The sequence below is a fragment of the Giraffa tippelskirchi genome, chromosome 4 (genome assembly GCF_054371585.1).
Source record: "Giraffa tippelskirchi isolate mGirTip1 chromosome 4, T2T-mGirTip1v1.2.pri, whole genome shotgun sequence".
NCBI lineage: Eukaryota > Metazoa > Chordata > Mammalia > Artiodactyla > Giraffidae > Giraffa > Giraffa tippelskirchi.
Window position 1 is genome coordinate 166,605,678 of NC_137278.1, and position 17,922 is coordinate 166,623,599.

The 17,922-nt window shown below is 42.9% G+C and overlaps 1 long non-coding RNA gene across 1 annotated transcript in view; it reads left to right on the top strand.

Annotated features, from left to right (window-relative positions):
• The first annotated feature begins 18 nt into the window (after positions 1-18).
• LOC145544877 (uncharacterized) overlaps positions 19-17,922 on the top strand; it is a 30,138-nt gene continuing 12,234 nt past the window's right edge. Inside the window, exons 1-2 of the long non-coding RNA XR_014081683.1 lie at positions 19-74; positions 4,932-5,124. This is a non-coding gene — a long non-coding RNA (uncharacterized LOC145544877). The remainder of the gene's footprint in view (positions 75-4,931; positions 5,125-17,922) is intronic.

A 17,922-nucleotide genomic window follows, 5' to 3' on the forward strand; every position in this document is an offset into this window, starting at 1 on the left:
TGGGAAATCTCATGGACTGAGGAGCCTGGCGGGCCACTGTCTATGGGGGCGCAAAGAGTCGGAGACACAGCTGAGTGAGTAACACACACCCCCTCAAATTATAATGAATGATTTGGGTAGGTGTATAATTGTTAGTTAAATGTTATTTGGGTTTCCCAGGTGGTGCTAGTGGTAAAGAACCTGCCTCCCAATGCAGGAGACATAAAAGACGCAGTCCTTGGTTCGGTCCCTGGGTTGGGAAGATCCCCTGGAGGAGAGCACAGCAACCCACTCCAGTATTCTTGCCTGGAGAATCCCATGAACAGAGGCACCTGGCAGGCTACAGTCCATAGGTTCGAAAAGGCTTTAGAATTTGGGGAAGTTCTCCTGTTGAAAAATCTGAAGTTTTTCTGATCTAATCTGTTTTTTTCTTTCCATAAAGTGAAAGTGAAGTCACTCAGTCGTGTCTGACTCTTTGTGACCCCATGGACTGTAGCCTACAACACTCCTCCGTCCATGGGCTTTTCCAGGCAAGAGTACTGGAGTGGGTTGCCATTTCCTTCTCCAGAGGATCTTCCCAACCCAGGGCTTGAACCCGAGTCTCCCGCATTGTAGGCCGACGCTTTACCTTCTGAGCCACCAGGGAAGTCTCTTTTTCTCTCCATAAACTCATAGAATTTTTTTATGTCTCCACTAATCAAAAATTTCCTGATAAACTTTTATGTGAATTTTTCATTCCATCCCCTGTGAACTTTGGTGATACTTTTGATCAATCAATCCATGTCCTTCAATACTGGGAAATTCTCTTAAATGATTATATGCACTAGTTCCACTCTTCCTCTGGGCTTTTTTTCAGATTTCATTTTTCTGAAATTCCTTTTGGACCTGTCCTCTAATATTGGTATAATTTCTTTTCTATTTTTATTTCTTTGTCTTTTTGCTCAAGCTTTTGTGATATTTCTTCCAATTTATCTTTCAATACTGATGAGATTTTTATCTGTCCTCGTGTTTTTAATTACTAAAAACTCATTTTCTTCTCTTTTAGAACATGTTTTCCTCATTTCATTCCTGGGCTATCTTGTCTCTCTTAGGAACATTAATGAAAGATATTTTGGCATTTCATTTCCCTTGAGTCTATATTTCCTCTCCATTGCATTTCCTGTTTATTTATTGTGGCCTCTGTATTTCATGTGAGAGCCTTTTCCGATGTCTGATAATCCTTGTTGCTTATTATGAATAAAAGTTGGGAAACAAAAAACCTGATTGGATGCTCCCAGCCAAGAAGTAGAGCCTGTCAGCATTGACTCAACCAAACCATGTGTTAGGAAATCCCCTTTGTTGGTATCTTTCAGTCTTTCTTCTTGGCTGGAGGTTAGAGTCTCCAGAGAAGACTCCACCCAGCTCTGGCCTGGAAAGGAGAGCTCTTGGCACATTCTGTGGTCAAAGAGAAGATTAGAGATCTCAGCACACAGCAAGCATTGTGAAGTCACTTAAGTCCTTGTCTTTGACAGTGTTTATGATTCACGCCTGATGTTCCCTGCTCCAGTGACCTCCAATTTTGCGCCCCCCACCCCCGATAAAATAAGCCTTCAGACTTACCAGTTGTTTAACCATTTAAGGCAAGTAATCCTAGCCGCAGTAACAAACAAATTCCAAAATCTCAATGCTTAACAAAATTAGTTGACTTCCTATCCCTGCAGAGCTTCATGTCAATGATCTGACTTGGCAGAGTAGGAGTCCAGTTTCCTTTTCTCTTGTGGCTTCACCAGGTCTCACAGATTGCTCTATTTAGCTTCTGTATGTTGAAAAAGAGAGGATTCTGCATGTAAGGTTGTTATAGGTCAAGCCTGGAAGAGGGGCTTATCATGGTGCCCACTTTACATGTGGACTTAGTCATGTGGCCACACCTGATTGCACAGAGACAGGAACGTATTGAGCTGTGTGCAAAGAAGGAAAAGCATATGGGCTTCAGTGAACACATGGCAATCACTACTCTAAAGATCCTAGCATGTTGCTTAACCTCCATGAGTATCAATTCTTTTAAGCTATAAAACAGTAACATTGGAACAATACTGTCTGCCTCACAGCTTATTGTGAAGGTTACATTTGTGAAATGTTTGGTCTGATGCCAGGCACACAATCAACCCCCAGGGAATGATTACTGTTATTATTGTTGTTGTGTGTTTTTCTTATCTCTCATTGTTCATTTTATCAAAAATGGGGATCTATGAAAGATCAAATCTTAGAAATCATAGAAATTTAAAAAACAGATGACAGTAGACAGAAGAACAATAAGGAAAAGAAAGAGGACGCGGAGGAGAGTCCAGTACTGAACAACATACCATTTCATTTATATGTCGAATATTTTCTGAACATCTATGGTGTACCAAGCATTGTGTTAGAGATCCAGAGATACTGAGATGAATAATATCCCTGCCCTTGTGGTCTGACTGAGAATCAACAAGCTAAACATTGACACACTTTTGGAAACATTGGGCCATTTTTCAGAGAAAAGTTGGGAGATATTCCAGAGGATAACAAAATCTGAAATAATTTTCCATTTTAGCGGTCAAAACTTAGATTAGTCAAGGTTATCAATCACCTCCATGATCCTAAACCCAGTGGTAAATTCTCGGTCTTTATCTTACTTGACTTGCATCTAACCATGACCTCATCTTTGACACAGTGTCTTCACCTGGCTTCCAGAGCAACAGGCATCCCTGGTTTTGCTTTCATTTTGTTGGTTGCTTCTTCCTAGTCTCTTGTATTGGACCTTTTTCATTCCCCAAGTCTCAGGTTTTACTCCTTCTCTTCTTCACCCCTCCCTTAGTGATCTCATATAGGATTATAGCTTCCAAGGTCACCTAGAAATTGAAGACCCTTAAATTATGTATTCTGCTCAAGAGGGTTTTGTTCCCCTAAACTTCGCCCACCTGTGACCTGGTTGGTGTTGTTGTTCAGTTGATAAGTTGTGTCCTACTCTTTATGACCCCATGGACTGTATAGCCCACTAGGCTCCTCAGTCTCTGGGATTTCCCAGGCAAGAATACTAGAGCGGGTTGCTATTTCCTTCCCCAGGGGATCATCTCGAACCAGGGGTATGATACTTGGTCTCCTTCATTGGCAGATGGATTCTTTACCACTGAGCCATTGTCCCTGGTAGGCCATAATAAATAAATGTTGGATGAAGCTGATGCATTGCAATTATCTGTTCATGCCATTCCCCTCCAGTACCTGGCATATGCCATAAAGTTTCCTAAAATGTATTTCAGAGAACCCTAGTTCCATAAGATGCCAACAAGATCGTTGCTATAGTAGATGCTGTTCCTGCCTCCCACTCTCAGATCTCCTTTCCAGGGATGGTGCATCCATCCCCTAGATGATCTGACTCCTGGCTACTAACAACAAACAACTGTACCCTTTACCAGAAAAGAAATTTCCTTTAGCCCTAGGAGAGGCTTCTTGCATAGAGATTTCGGAGAGATTTTCCCCTCCTTCCCAAAGGGTCACTTGGAGGTAATTAGTATCTTATTCTGGCATAAAAATCTCATCCTACCTTATTCAAGATGAGATAACTGACAACATGGGTAATTACTGTTGTTCGGTTGCTAGGTTATGTTCAACTCTTTGTGACCCCCATGGACTGCAGCACACCAGGATTCCCTGTTCTTCACTATCTCTCAGAGTTTGCTTAAATTCATGTCCATTGAATTGGTGATACTATCTAACCATCTCATCCTCTGTCACCCTCTTCTCCTGCCCTCCATCTTTCCCAGCATCAGGGTCTTTACCAATGAGTCAGCTCTTCACATCAGGTGACAAGAGTATTGGAGCTTCAGCATACTTCCAATGGAATATTCAGAATTAATTTCCTTTAGGATTGACTGGTATGATCTCCTTGCAGTCCAAGGGACTCTCAAGAGTCCTCTCCAGCAACACAATTCAAAAGCATCAATTTTTCAGTGCCTAGCCTTCATAATTCAACTCTCATATCTCTACATGATTACTGGAAAACCCATGACTTTGAATATGGACCTTGTTGGCAAAGTGATGTCTCTACTTTTCAATAAGCTCTCTAGGATTGTCATAATTTTCCTTCCAAGGAGCAAGCATCTTTTAATTTCATGGCTGCAGCCACCGTCCACAGTGATTTTGGAGCCCTACAAAAGAAAATCTGTCACTGTTTCCACTTTTTTCCCTTCTATTTGCCATGAAGTGATGAGGCCGGATGCCAGAATCTTAGTTTTTTGACTGTTGAGTTTTAAGCCAGCTTTTTCACTCTCTTCTTTCACCATCATCAGGAGGCTCTTTTGTTCCTCTTCACTTCTTGCCATTAGGGTGGTATCATCTGCGTATCTGAGATTGTTATTTCTCCCAAAATTAGTCAAGTCCATTTCATCTGCTTTCACTAATCAAGGTTGTTTTAATTGTTGCTACAAAGACTCACATGTCCTTCAAGCAGCAGGTAACCTAAACAATAAGATGTTTACCGGGAACTTGGAGTCAGCGGCATCTAGTTTGAGCTGAGCTGGTAAAGACTGGATAGGACCATGGACCTTTCAACTGGGCACCTGCAGAGAACTCTAGTTTAGTTACACCTGCACAGAATAACGATTACTGTGCCTCTCTTTCTCCACATTCCCCACACCTCAGACCATGCTGCTTCTTTATTTGCTATCCCATAAATGCCCCCAGTCCTTTGCCTTTGGGGAGGCAGAATTGAGACTCATTCTTCCGTCTCCTTGCCTGGGTGCCTTGTGAATAAGTTCCTCTTTGCTGCAAACCAGCATCTCAGCTTTTTGCCTTGCTGGGTGTCAGGCAAAATGAACTCTGTTCGTTAACCTACCTCTGTAGCATGTTTCATGCTATAGAGCTCCCCATGGGATTCAACAGAGGCTAGGTTTCAGATGAACCTGTATCTTTGCAAAGTTTCTTCTCTCTTTTTCTTACAGATTTCTCCAAAGAGAGCTGCCTCAGTAAACCACTTGTAAAAGCATCTTCATCTTAGGCTCTGTTTTGAACAAGCCGAACATAAGGCAGTTATTACTTAGGGTTATCCTAGGAAGCTACCTCTTAGGGTTCTGGAGTTGAATTCCCCGCCTCATTGCAGCTGGTGATGAGCACCCCCGCCTCCAACCTCTGCTGGTCAGTGGAAATTTGTGGTCCTCGGCATAGTGTAACCAGTAAATGCTAAGATTTCCCCTGAACTTTGATAGAATACCGGTGTAAGAAGATGCACTAACATGTAAAATACCTCCACAAGGGAAAGATATAAGGGAAACAGTAATTTTTGAGATAGTGAAATTGGGTAGTTGTTTCTGAGTGCCCTTTATACACTGAAGAAAGAACATCATAGGTTCAGATTAATGGTTCATCAATTCAAAGCAAAGTTTGAAATTCAAACTTGACAGTATTTATCCTGTAACCCAAAGAACCAACTGGGGCCAAACACCAGGCTCAAACTTATTTGTAAGAGCAGTAGAACTTCAGAGAAGTTTGAATTCTAAGTTTTAGAAAGTCTTCTAAGAAGTTCTTCCCCAACAGAGAGGTGGGATGCTAAGGCTGGGATGAGGGTGTCTGGGGAGATGTGCTGGAGAATCTTGAGCTACCAGTTGTCCTTGAACCTCTGCACCTTGCAGGAGTGAGCCGCAGCCCCTCCTTAGAGCCTTCTCTCCCCACCCAGCCTCACTTGATGATGGCACATAAGCCTCAAAGGAGGCAATGCTCACCCCTCTCAGGATCTAGACCTACATTCCCTCCTGGCCACCAGCCCATTCTTATGGACAAACCTCAGCTTGAATCAGCTGAGGAAGTGCTGGGCCTAGAGGAGGGACTTCACACCAACTCAACATCAAATGTGGATAAAGGAGCCGGTAGGAACTGGGAGAAATGCCAGAAATGGGTCAAGGAAGGTATTGGGTCAAGGAGAACAACATGGAAAGTTGGTTAAGGGAGAGTTTGTCAGGATCTGGGTACTCTCTACAACATAAATCCCCAGTGATTGTTGGGATATGCTGATTGTTGTTTAAATAACTGGCCTGGGGGCTAGTCTGATATTCTGTGGAGGTATATGTTGGAAACATGAAGAAGCAACTGTTAGTAATAAATGATGCTGAAACTAGATCGACTGTCTAGATTGTGGAAGAAGAGATCAAAAAGTCCACGAAAGCAGGTGTACTAGAGTGGGTCCTTGGGATAAGACTGGGATAAGAGATAAGCTATCTCTCCCTCTAGGAAAGCCCAGAGAACATTCTGTTTACCAAGGTGACAGGGCTGTGTTAATCAGGAGAACAGAAGCATTGTTCAGACGCTCAGTCATGGATGTCCTCTGGAGGCTGAGCGGATGGTAGGAGTTTCCTAGTAGCAATGGGATGGCAGAGGTCAGGAGGCAGCGCTTAACTTTGGAAACCATGTAAATAGAGCTCCAGAAATGATCAGTAAGTCTGGGCTGGAAGCCAGAAAGGCCTGACATTCAAGGATATCTGGAGATAGCCAACAACACAGCATGTCTAAGGACAAGATTGACAGCCAACAAGAAATTAAACTAATTTCTTTACTCTGAGACGTCTCAAAGTTTACATTAAGTTCAGGTGTGTTGTGATCTTCTCAGACAAGTATCAAACATATTTGACCAGGAAATCACTTTTTAAAGAACCCCTCATGGGATCTTACGGAGAAGACAATGGCACCCCACTCCAGTACTCTTGCCTGGAAAATCCCGTGGACAGAGGAGCCTGGTAGGCTGCAGTCCACGGGGTCGCTAAGAGTCGGACACGACTGAGCGACTTCACTCTCACTTTTCACTCTCATGCATTGGAGAAGGAAATGGCAACCCACTCCAGTGTTCTTGCCTGGAGAATCCCAGGGACGGCGGAGCCTGGTGGGCTGCCGTCTATGGGGTCGCACAGAGTCGGACACGACTGAAGCGACTTAGCAGCAGCAGCAGCAGCAGCATGGGATCTTAACGTGCTCATTCTCTAAGTTGTGTTTGACTCTTTGCAATGCTATGGACTGTAGGCCACCAGATCCCTCTGTCCATGGGATCCTCCAGGCAAGAACACTGGAGTGGGTTGCCGTTTCCTCCTTCAGGGGATCTTCCGGACCCAGGGATCGAACCTGCATCTCCTGTGACTCCTGCATTGGCAGGCTGATTCTTTACTATCAAACCACCTGGGAAGCCCCTCATGGGATAAGTATTATATGAATACATAGTAACAATGCTATGTAGTTCATTGTTCAAAATATTTACAGAGTGAATGTATATTGAAAGTATAAAAGGTTCCTTGGTACAACTTCATATTGTCATTGAACACATCTAGAGGCCCAAAGATTATTTCCACACCTACATCCTAGAAGAAAAAAATGAGGAAAATATTGATCTAGTAAGGAAAAAATAAATTTACTGATGAACTGGCCAAACCGAAAAAACTCAAAATTTCTGTGATGTGTCAACAACTCCTTTACCTTCCCCCACTCCAACAAAGCTTAGGAAGGCAAGACATCAAGAAAAATGTCTTTGGGGAAATTAATGGAACTATGTACAGAAAAAGGACAAAAGTCAATAATGAAATTGGTCCAATTTAAACAGCCCAAACGAAAACCACAAGGTGAAAAACTTATTTACACTGAGTTACATTTAGTGAAAATAAGTCCCTGTGATTTACTTAGCATTCCAGAAGATAAAGAGCCATAAACAAATGCTTCAAGTGAATTATGTTATCATCAGAGTTATGTGCTTCCATGATTCAAAGCTGGGCACGATAGCATTCACCAGCACACTGTAAGCTTTGTCCCTTCCATCCTACTGCCTATGTGATTCCATCACTGCAGCAGCAGAAATGATTCAACTGTCACAGTAAGGCATTTCCCTTCAATCAGGAGGCAAATTATAGCGATGTGGATGGACCTGGAGTCTGTCATACAGAGTGAAGAGTGAAGTAAGTCAGAAAGAGAAAAACAAATATTGTATATTAATGCATGTATGTGGAATCTTCAAAACTAGTGCAGATGAACCTATTTGCTGGGCAGGAATAGAGATGCAGACGTAGAGAATGCACATGTGGACACGGAGGGAGAAGGGGAGGGTGGGATGAATTGGGCGATTGGGATTGACATATATACACTAACATGGGTAAAATAGACAGCTTATGGGAACCTGCTATACAGCGCAGGGAGCTCAGCTCTGTGCTCTGTGATGACCTAGAAGGGTGGGTTGAGGAGTGTGGTGGAAGGGAGGTCCAAGAGGGAGGGGAAATGGGTCTACATTACAGCTGATTCACCTTGTTGTACAGCAGAAACCAACACAACATTGTAAAGTAATTATACTCCAATTAAAAAAAAAAGAGGGAATAAATCCAACATTTGCATTAGTTCCAAAAGACATTCATTTTTCAGTAGCATATGTTTTCTGCCTCAGGTCTGTGTTATTCAGACTCTTGGAACAACCTCTAGTCTGTTCCTTTGGGAGATGTCTCTTTCACTGTGCTCTGAATCTTGCCTGTAGATCTCTCAATTTGAGATCTCTCAACTCTCACACAAGAGTACCGGATTCTTCCCCTCCAGCTCCATTATCACCCAGGTGAGGACTTCATCTCAGGGAGTAAAGATTATCGTTCAATGGGGGTGACTCTGAGGGCTGTGTGCTCATGCTCTGTGAACTAGAAGATAAGATTGCTAATCCTTGCTCTGTCATCCTCTGTCCTTGTAACCTAGGGCCACTCACGTCCTTTCTCCACACTAGTGTCTCATTTCTTATGTGTCACATTAGTTGATCTCCAAGATGTCTCATGAGGAAGCTATCCCAAGAAATTAAACTCAGAATTGTCCTTTGTGTTTTCATGTATGTTGTCCTCATTCGCATGTGGAAAACTGTGGCCTTTGTTGAGATTCGGTCTCCGTATTGATGCAAGCTGACGTAGCTGCTTGAATCTTATAAACATTTGCCTGTGAGTAAAATTATCAGGGACTAAAACATGTCATAGAACGTGTTGAAACTAAAAGCATGGTTTCAAATATCCCTACCAGTTCTACCATTCCATTTCTTTTTTAAAAAAATTATTTATTTACTTATTTATTTATTTTTGGCTGCCCTGGGTCTTCATTGCCGTGCAGGCCTTTCTCTAGTTGTACAGAGCAGGGACCACTCACCAGTTGCGGTGTGTGGGCTTCCCATTGCGGTGGCTTCTCTTGCTGTAGAGCATGGGCTCTAGGGTATGTGGGCTTCAGTAGTTGCAGCTCCTGGGCTTTAGAGCACAGGCTCAGTAGTTGTGGTGCAGGGTAAGCCTTAGTTGCTCCATGGCATGTGGGATCTTTCCCAGATCAGGGATTAAACCCATATCTCTTTCACTGGCAGGCAGATTCTTTACCACTGAGCCACCAGGGAAGCCCCATTCCATTTCTCATTGGAATATGAAATGACTTTTTTCTCATAAGAACCCCCTGAAGTCCCTGAACACAAAATTATGGGGAAAAGTGTCTCTAAAGTAAAAGAAAGGACTTCAGTTGAGTATAAAGGTGAGAACTAGAAAAAGAATAAAGATCACAAGGCCGTTTTTTAGTCCTCTGAATGGATATTTCATCTGGATTAACATGAAGATGTAGCTCTATTTAATTCCAGAAATTTCTACTGAGCATCCACCATGACCCAGATCCACTCTTCAGTCCTGGATGTACCGGGGGAGTGTTTAAAAACTTACACTTGTAACATGGTACTTAGAGGATCAGATTTGCATTTTAGAAAGATCACTGTAGGGAGTGGATTTGAGTGAAGAAAGGGAAAAGGCAGGGAGACCAGGGGGAAGGTTTCAGAGGTTATTGACAAAGTCCTGGCAAAATGCTATGATGGTACGAGTCAGGGTGTGCTGACAGAGGTGAAGAGAAATGGATAATTCTGAGAGATGCAGGAGGAAGAAAAACCCAAATTTGGTGACTGGGTAAAAGACACGTATACAACGGGTTTACATTTGTAATCCATGAGGTACAGAGTAGGAGAGGGGTGGACAGGAATACAAAACATGAGATGTCTCTTAGAAGCGAGTCCCCTTCACAGGACTTGGTGAGGATAGAGGTTTTCCTTGATCCTCTTTATAAACCTGCACAGGAGAAAAACAAGAGGCCTGGCAAGAAGATGTATGTGGGAGGTAAAAGGAAAAACATGCTTGGTCCTAATAAAATGGTAGTGGGGGGAGAAAGGGTGGAGGACTGTTCTGGAATGATCTGCCCAGAGGTGAGGACTGTTTGTGAGGCTGCCAGGATCTGTAGGGAGATGTTAATGGGGGTTATCAGCTGTCGCAGTAACAAAGGCAGGCAGTGTGCTGACAGCCTGTGAGCCAGAACCAGCCAGAATGTGTGTGCACACCTGCGTGTGCAGGTCCCAGAAGAAACACCAGGCTTCCTGCATACAGACAACCTCTGAGAACAAGTGCTTTGGGCAAGCCCACCTCTGAACATAGGTTACTCCAGACAGACACCTTCAATGGAGGTGTGGCCCTTCTCAGCAGGGCTCCCCTTGCATAGAGTTGCTCCTTCTTCTTTTATTTCTGGCAGAAATGGGGTCCCATTTCTCCCAAAGAGACGCTCCCTCCACAAACACCCAGTCACACATGCACACAGTGTTGCAAGCCTTCTCTGCATTGAACCAGTCCATTTTTTCTCCTTGCCAAATCACTTTTACATATAGGGCTTATATTTAAGCACATTCCTCTTAAATAATCTATTCTCAAAAGTGGTGCTCTTAGAATAGGCTCTGGAAACGTATCCAGAGTCAGATATCAACAGATGGAGACCCAAGGTCACCTCTCAAAAAGGATTGTACATACTTTGGCATTTTACCCTGTTTGACACCATCGTAAGGGGTCCAGGAATCAACTTGATGTTTTAGGTTGCCTGGAAAATATCTGACTTTTGTAAATCTTGGTAGCAATGACAGCAAAATCATAAGTTTGCAAGTAGATTGACTTGGGCTGAGTCCTGGTTTTTCCACTGACTTTGAGTCCCTGACTTAATAGCTCTGCTTCAGTTTCCTCGTCTGCAACATGTGAATAATAACCATGAGTAGGCACTACTATTATCCCCATTTTACAGATGGAGTAAATGAGACCCAATGAGATGAAGTGATTGCTCCCAGATGAAGCAGCTAATAAAAAGTACAGTTTGAATGTGAAACCAGGGAGTCTGGCCCCTTCCTGCATTGTCTGTCATCCTCACTCCAAATTACTTCTTTAACCCTCAAAACAACTCTGTTAATGGGAACTTGAACAAGTTACTTAACTCCCTCAGTTTCTTTGCCTCAAGAGAAACTAGGATTTTGCTATTGCAGACCTCATAGGATATTAAGGAAATGATTGAAAAATGCAGGTAATAGGATTCAGAGTGCCTGAGCTCTTTTAAGCAGAGTAAGAGCCTGTAGACTGCAACGGTAACACTGACCACAGTTGTTGGGATCACAACACATACTGTACTTGTAATTATTTGTTTCAATGTTTGTGATTTCCTGGAACTACATGTTCAAGGACAGAATCTATCCCTTCCTTACTTGCCCATGTACCCACAGCATTTGCCAACCTCATACAGACCCAGAACATACTGTGCTTTCCATGTTATCCATTGACGAATGAACATGAATGAATAAATAACCTGATGCTGCCTCTCTCTTGGATCACTGTAAGAATTAGATGAGATAATGCATGTGAAAACAGCTAGTACAATGTTTGGCTTGAGAATTCCACCAATTAGCCTGAGACCTTTCCCCTTTGAAACCAGAACACATTATCTGAGACAAACACTCTAGAATCACATGATCCAGAGGATAACAAAGAGAATGTCTGGGCTCCTCTGACCAACACAAACATCCCAGCCAGAATCCATGGACCACGTGACCTGGGCAGGTGTGCAGAAGAGGAGCTCCAGCTGGGTTCCACCTCAGTAAGCAGCACTGCCATGCATCACCGAGAAGCATGCTATGAGCACGTTTGGTAGTCCCGTGTGCAGAAGAGGGAAAGCACCGATGTACTGATTGATTAAAGCTACTAATTAGGTCCGTGTACATTACAAACACTGGCAGCTCTTGCTTATTGGATACCAGGGAAGGGTTTGGCAGAGATGAGTGAACTGGCAACCAATCCATGCATGAGCCAACACACTGCATCTACAAAGGAATGATTCAACTCAGTACATTTGGAAACAGAAATTGCTGGCAATGTTCAGAAACCCTAAGTAGAAATAGTTGTTCAGAAACAAAATAGACAGGTGGGCAAAAATATCTCTCTTCTCTCTTGAAATGGCTCAGAAAAGAGCTAAAAATCAGAGACTCACAGACTTAGAGAAGGAATTTATGGTTGCTGAGGGAAAGGGATAGTTAGGGAATTTGGGATGGACAGGTACACATTGCTACACGTGTAGAAGTTAAAATGGATAACCAACAAGGACCTACTGCGTAGCACAGAGAACTCTGCTTAATGTTCTCTGCTCAATGTGTGGCAGCGTGGATGGGAGGGGAGTTCGGGAGAGAATGGAAACATGTCTATGTATGGCTGAGTCCCTCCCTGTACACCTGAAACTATCACAACATTGTTAATTGGCTATATTCAATATAAAATAAAAAGTTTCTTAAAAAGCAACAGGCAGTGTGAAACATGGGCTTGGGCATCAGGCACACTTCCCTTCCAGCTTTGGCTCTGCCTACTGTGACCTGAGGCAAGTCAACCAAAACCTCTGAGCTTCCATTTCCTCTTCTGCAAAATGGAGAACACTCACTTCGTAGAGGTATGGGAAGGTATGAATAATCTGTATGAGGAACTAGCGACTGGTCAATCTGCTACCATCTCTACCACCACCTAAAGGGAGTCATCCTGATTAGATGAGCCACACCATCTGGAATCAGTGAATTCCTGCGTGCTTGCTAAGTCACTTCAGTCGTGTCTGACTGTGTGGCCCTGTGGATTGTAGCCCCCTAGACTCCTCTGTCCATAGGATTCTCCAGGCAAGAATACTGGAGTGGGTTGCCATGCCCTCCTCCAAGGGATCTTTCCAACCCAGGGATCGAACCTGCATCTCTTACATCTCTTGCATTGGCTGGCAGGTTCTTTATCACTAGGGCTACCTGGGAAGCCCCCAGTGCATTCCTATCTTCCCTCTTAAGTGGCTCTAGTGATTGTGTTCATGTGTTGGGTTGGGTTGTGAGTCAGTGTCTACTAATATAACTTACCCAAGGCTCACAATGGGACAGGAGGCAAATAAGGACTCAGGGGTGGAAGGGACCTGGCTCATCTTCAAATAAGATAAGGCACTCCAGAAATAAAAGAAAGGACATCGGCTGGGATGGGAAAGGGGTGGTATGAAGCTAGGAAGCTGAGAGAGGGCGAAGTCTGAGAAAAGAAGCAACAGGAAGAGCTTGAGGAGAGAGCTAAAGGCTAGCAGTGGCCCAATAAGAGAGAGCCACTGAGTGATGGTACATCTTCCGGTCCTGGGTGGGGATTCTCTACCCACCCAGGCTGAATTATGAAGACCAAGTACAGCAGAGGCAGCAGCCAATGAGAGGCAAGCTAATTCAAGATGGGAAGCCCTGGAAATTCTCAGGAAGAGGAGAAGGAGTTAGTACAGGAGGTGGGAAGTGAATCTAGGCTAAAAATGGGGCTGACTGAACATCCACGTAACAGGAGCCTTAGGCGCTAGGGTCCCCTACCTCATCAGATACCCAGGACAGGAGACACAGAGTGGGTCACTGGTGAACCTGAACCAGGCAGTCTCTAGACTCATCTTTCTTTAACTTTCTATTTAATCCTTTTTAATTTGTGCAAAAAGAGCTTACAATACATTTCTACCGTACAGGATGCTAATGAGATCTGATACGTGGTGTATGGCATATGCAAGAATACTTTTTTCCCTTATTTAAAACCCAAAATTACTTTTAAGTCAAACTTTGTTGAAAAAATTAGCTAATAACATTCACCATTACTTAAAAGATATCTTTTCTTTTCATGTGCTCAGTCATGTCCAACTCTTTGCATCTCCACGGACTATAGTCCACCAGGCTCCTCTGTCCATGGAACTCTCCAGGCAAGAATACTAGAGTGGGTTGCCATTTCCTTTTCCAGGGAATCTTCCTGACCCAGGGATCAAACCTGCATCTCTTGCACTTCCTTCATTGGCTGGTGGATTCTTTATCACTAATGCCACATGGGAACCCTTTCTTTTCATACCTTTTAAAAACTTATAAGGAGAACACAGCTAGTTAATTGGCTTAAGATAAAACAGAATTTAATTTTCCTAAAGATAGGTTTGATATATTTAATCTAAATAAAGTTTGTATGTTTTTACAGGCTATTTAAAACATGAAAATGTATTGATGCTGTTCAATAGTAAAGCCACTGAAATCAGAAACCAAAGCAATATGAATAAAAATATAGCCTAAGATAATTTATACAAGACCTTGAAAAAACATGCTCTTGTTAATATTAAACTTAACTATAGGCCTAGCTGTTCCAACATAACTATAGATGTCTGTTGGTTTCTTGATTTTAAAGGCCCGTGGCTTCCCTGGTGATTCCATGGTAAAGAATCCTCCCACAATGCAGGAGACAGGCTCAGGAGACACGGGTTCAATTCCTGGATCAGGAAGATCCCCTGGACGAGGAAATGGCAACCCACTCCAGTACTCCTGCCTGAAAAATCTCATGGACAGAGGAACCTAGGGGGTTACAATCCAAAGGGTCAAAAAGAGTTGGACACAACTGAGCAACTGAGCACATGCATAAAAATATGTTTAAAATAAAATAATTTTCTTACTGCATGAATACTCAATTCTTGATCAAACCTGAGATCAGTACATACAGATCTTCTAACCAAAGTGAGTTCATTTCTGTCTGGGTTCTTGGTTGCATGTTAAACATGGCAAAGCTTGCTCATACATGTACAAAGCAGAAAGCTGCACAAAAATGGCCCTTGATTTCCTGTGCAAAGCTGGATTCTCCTCTTCACAGTCTTGTGAGGGGCAGGTCCGTAAACCTCATTAAGAACGTACTGTCTGACTGCCCCTCACATAGTCGTTCCTCTTCTCCAAAGTCAAATTCTCCTACAGAGCAGAAGATTCAGAGAAAGGATCCCTCATGCTGGCAGACACAGGTGTCAAAAGGGAGGGGAAAGACTCCTGCTTGGTCCCAAAGCTCTTCCAGTTGGTTGATGATAAGCCTTGCAAGCTGCTGCTGCTACTGCTAAGTCGCTTCAGTCGTGTCCGACTCTGTGCGACCCCACAGACAGCAGCCCACCAGGCTCCCCCGTCCCTGGGATTCTCCAGGCAAGAACACTGGAGTGGGTTGCTAGATTTCCTCTTTCACAAACCTAAGCATCAGGGGACACATGTCAGAAGTTGCTCTTGCAACATTATTTCTTAAGAATCTCGGTCTTGAAGTCAAAACATTGTTCCAAAGCCCTCACAGAGAAGATCTGTTCCCAAGGTAGGCTGATTTTTGCAGCCTACCTTTCACTTTCAAAAATCTTAGCAAATTTGCCCAACAATTTTCCTGAAAGGACCCCTGCCATTCACTTTTCAGCTCAAACTCCTATTGGGAAGAATCCCTCTGCAAAGTCACCAAGTTTCTGTATGAAGAAACATCTCATGAGGCCAACTGCTAGTGATTCTCCATCAATACAGCCACCAATGCAGTTGCTCCAAGACAGACTTTGTGTTTCTAGATGCAAAGATAAATAAAACATTAAATATAGATGATTTTTCAGTTGCTTCAGACAACCATTTTTGGTAGCAGAAAAAGTTTTCCTGAAATTCACCATCACTTACAAATCCCACATCAGGACATCTACTGGTGAACTCTGTTCACTCATCAGCTTAGATAGAAAAACTATTGTTTCTCAGTTTATGAGACAATCCTCTGCATCATCATATGAGGTGTCGTCCATACAATGATTAATCAAATGTTTTGAAAGTGGAACATTTCCATTTCTCCTCCTGTATCTCTTCCTACCATTTTATTCATTTCATTTTTTTTTCTAGCATTGTTAGGTTTTAACCCACAGTGTGACTTTCCTTTCGAGGGCAATAAGTTCTGCTAGTACGTAACTTGCTCCTTGAACCTGAATGTGATTATTTTTTAAGCTAAAGGTTTACCCTGTTTGTTTTGGGATTCCAGTAGCCATTTAAAATTATTGGCACCTTTCTTTGTCAAAGGGCTGTGATTTCTTGTTAAAAGTCATGCTTTGCTGAAGCTATCATTGCATTGGTGAGTTGTATGGCATAGACCTGAACAGTGGAATAGGGCAGCATAGATCACCAGCTGTGTGAATCCATTGATAAGTAGCTTTCATCACAAGGAGGGACTTCTATTGTGTGCCACTTATAGCAGGAGTGTGGCAGAATGACTCAGAAGAGTCAGAATGACTCAGATTCTTCATTACTAATCTTATCAGAATCATCCATACCTGTAGGACTAGGAAAGTTCACATGGAAAAACAAACATGGAGGAAGAGCCAGGGAACACTAAAAAAGGAAAATAACAAGGGAGACTAACCCTACCAGATGATGAAACATGCTATAAAGCCAGTATGATTTTTAAAAAAAGACAAACAAATACAAGATTGACACATGAACTGACAGACCAATGGAATAAGACTGAAAATCCAGAAATAGACCTAACTACTTTTGAAATTCTGCATATGATAAAAGTGGCCTTTCAAGTCATTTGCTGCAAAAAAAAAAAATGTACATTTTAGTAAATAGTGCTGGACAACTAAGTAGTCAAGAGGTTGGGCTTACAAAGCAAGATTGGAAGAAGCCCTCCACAGAGTTGGGAAAAGAGGTTGTGCTAGCTCGTACTAGAGCTCTGAAAGGATACATAGGCCTGAGGCTAAAAGAAGGTAGAGGCTAAAACCAAGTGCCAGGGTGACTTTGACAGGAACAGGAAGAAATGAGAAATTCTTCCTTCCTTTGGTCTTCCAGTCTTCTCTGTGAAGTTCCTAGTAGAGGAGAAAATTAATGAAGTCCCAGCACCAGCGTCACAGAGAAGAGTAGCAGAAGGTGGATTTGGAGTTGAGCTTAATGTCTGGCAAACGTGTAAATACTGAGTACTCGCTGAGTTAGCCCACATTATCCTACAAGTCTCTCAAGAGGAAGGAGCAAGGGAAAATGAAGGCATAAGATGGAATGTTAGTCTATCAGTCGTGCCTGACTCTTCGAGACCCCATGGACTGTAGGCTCCTCTGTCCATAAGATTTTCCAGGCAAGGATACTGGAGTGGGTTGCCATTTCCTTCTCCAGGGGATCTTCCCAAACCAAGTATTGAACCTGGGTCTCCTGCTCTGCAGGCAGATTCTTTACTGACTGAGCTACAAGGGAAGCCCTAGGATGGAATAAGAATGCTAAATTTTCACCTTCCTTAATAGAAAGTTAAGGTGAGAGTTGGACCATAAAGAAGGCTGAGTGCTGAAGAATTAATGTTTTTGAATTGTGATGGTGAAGAAGACTGAGAGTCTTTTGGATAGCAAGGAGATCAAACCAGTCAATTCTAAAGAAAATCAACCCAGGTATCCATTGGAAGGACTGATGCTGAAGCTCCAAAACTTTGGCCACTAGATAAGATGAGCCAATTCAATGGAAAAGACCCTAATGGTGGGAAAGATTGAGAACAAGAGGAGAAGGGGAAGACAGAGGATGAGATGGTCAAATGGTATCACTGACTCAATGGACATGGATTTGAGCAAACTCCAGGAGATGGTGAGGGACAGGAGACCTGGAGTGCTGTGGTTAGTGGGGTCACAAAGAGTTGGACATGACTTATCAAATGAACAACAACAGCAACAACAAAGGCAGTATCTAAAGTGATGTCAAGAATAGCAACATAAACACAACACTTAGAAAAATAATATGAAATAGCTAAAAAAAAAAAAAAATTAAGGATTGGCACTCAGGTGGGAAAGAGTGGGACAGAAGTTTGT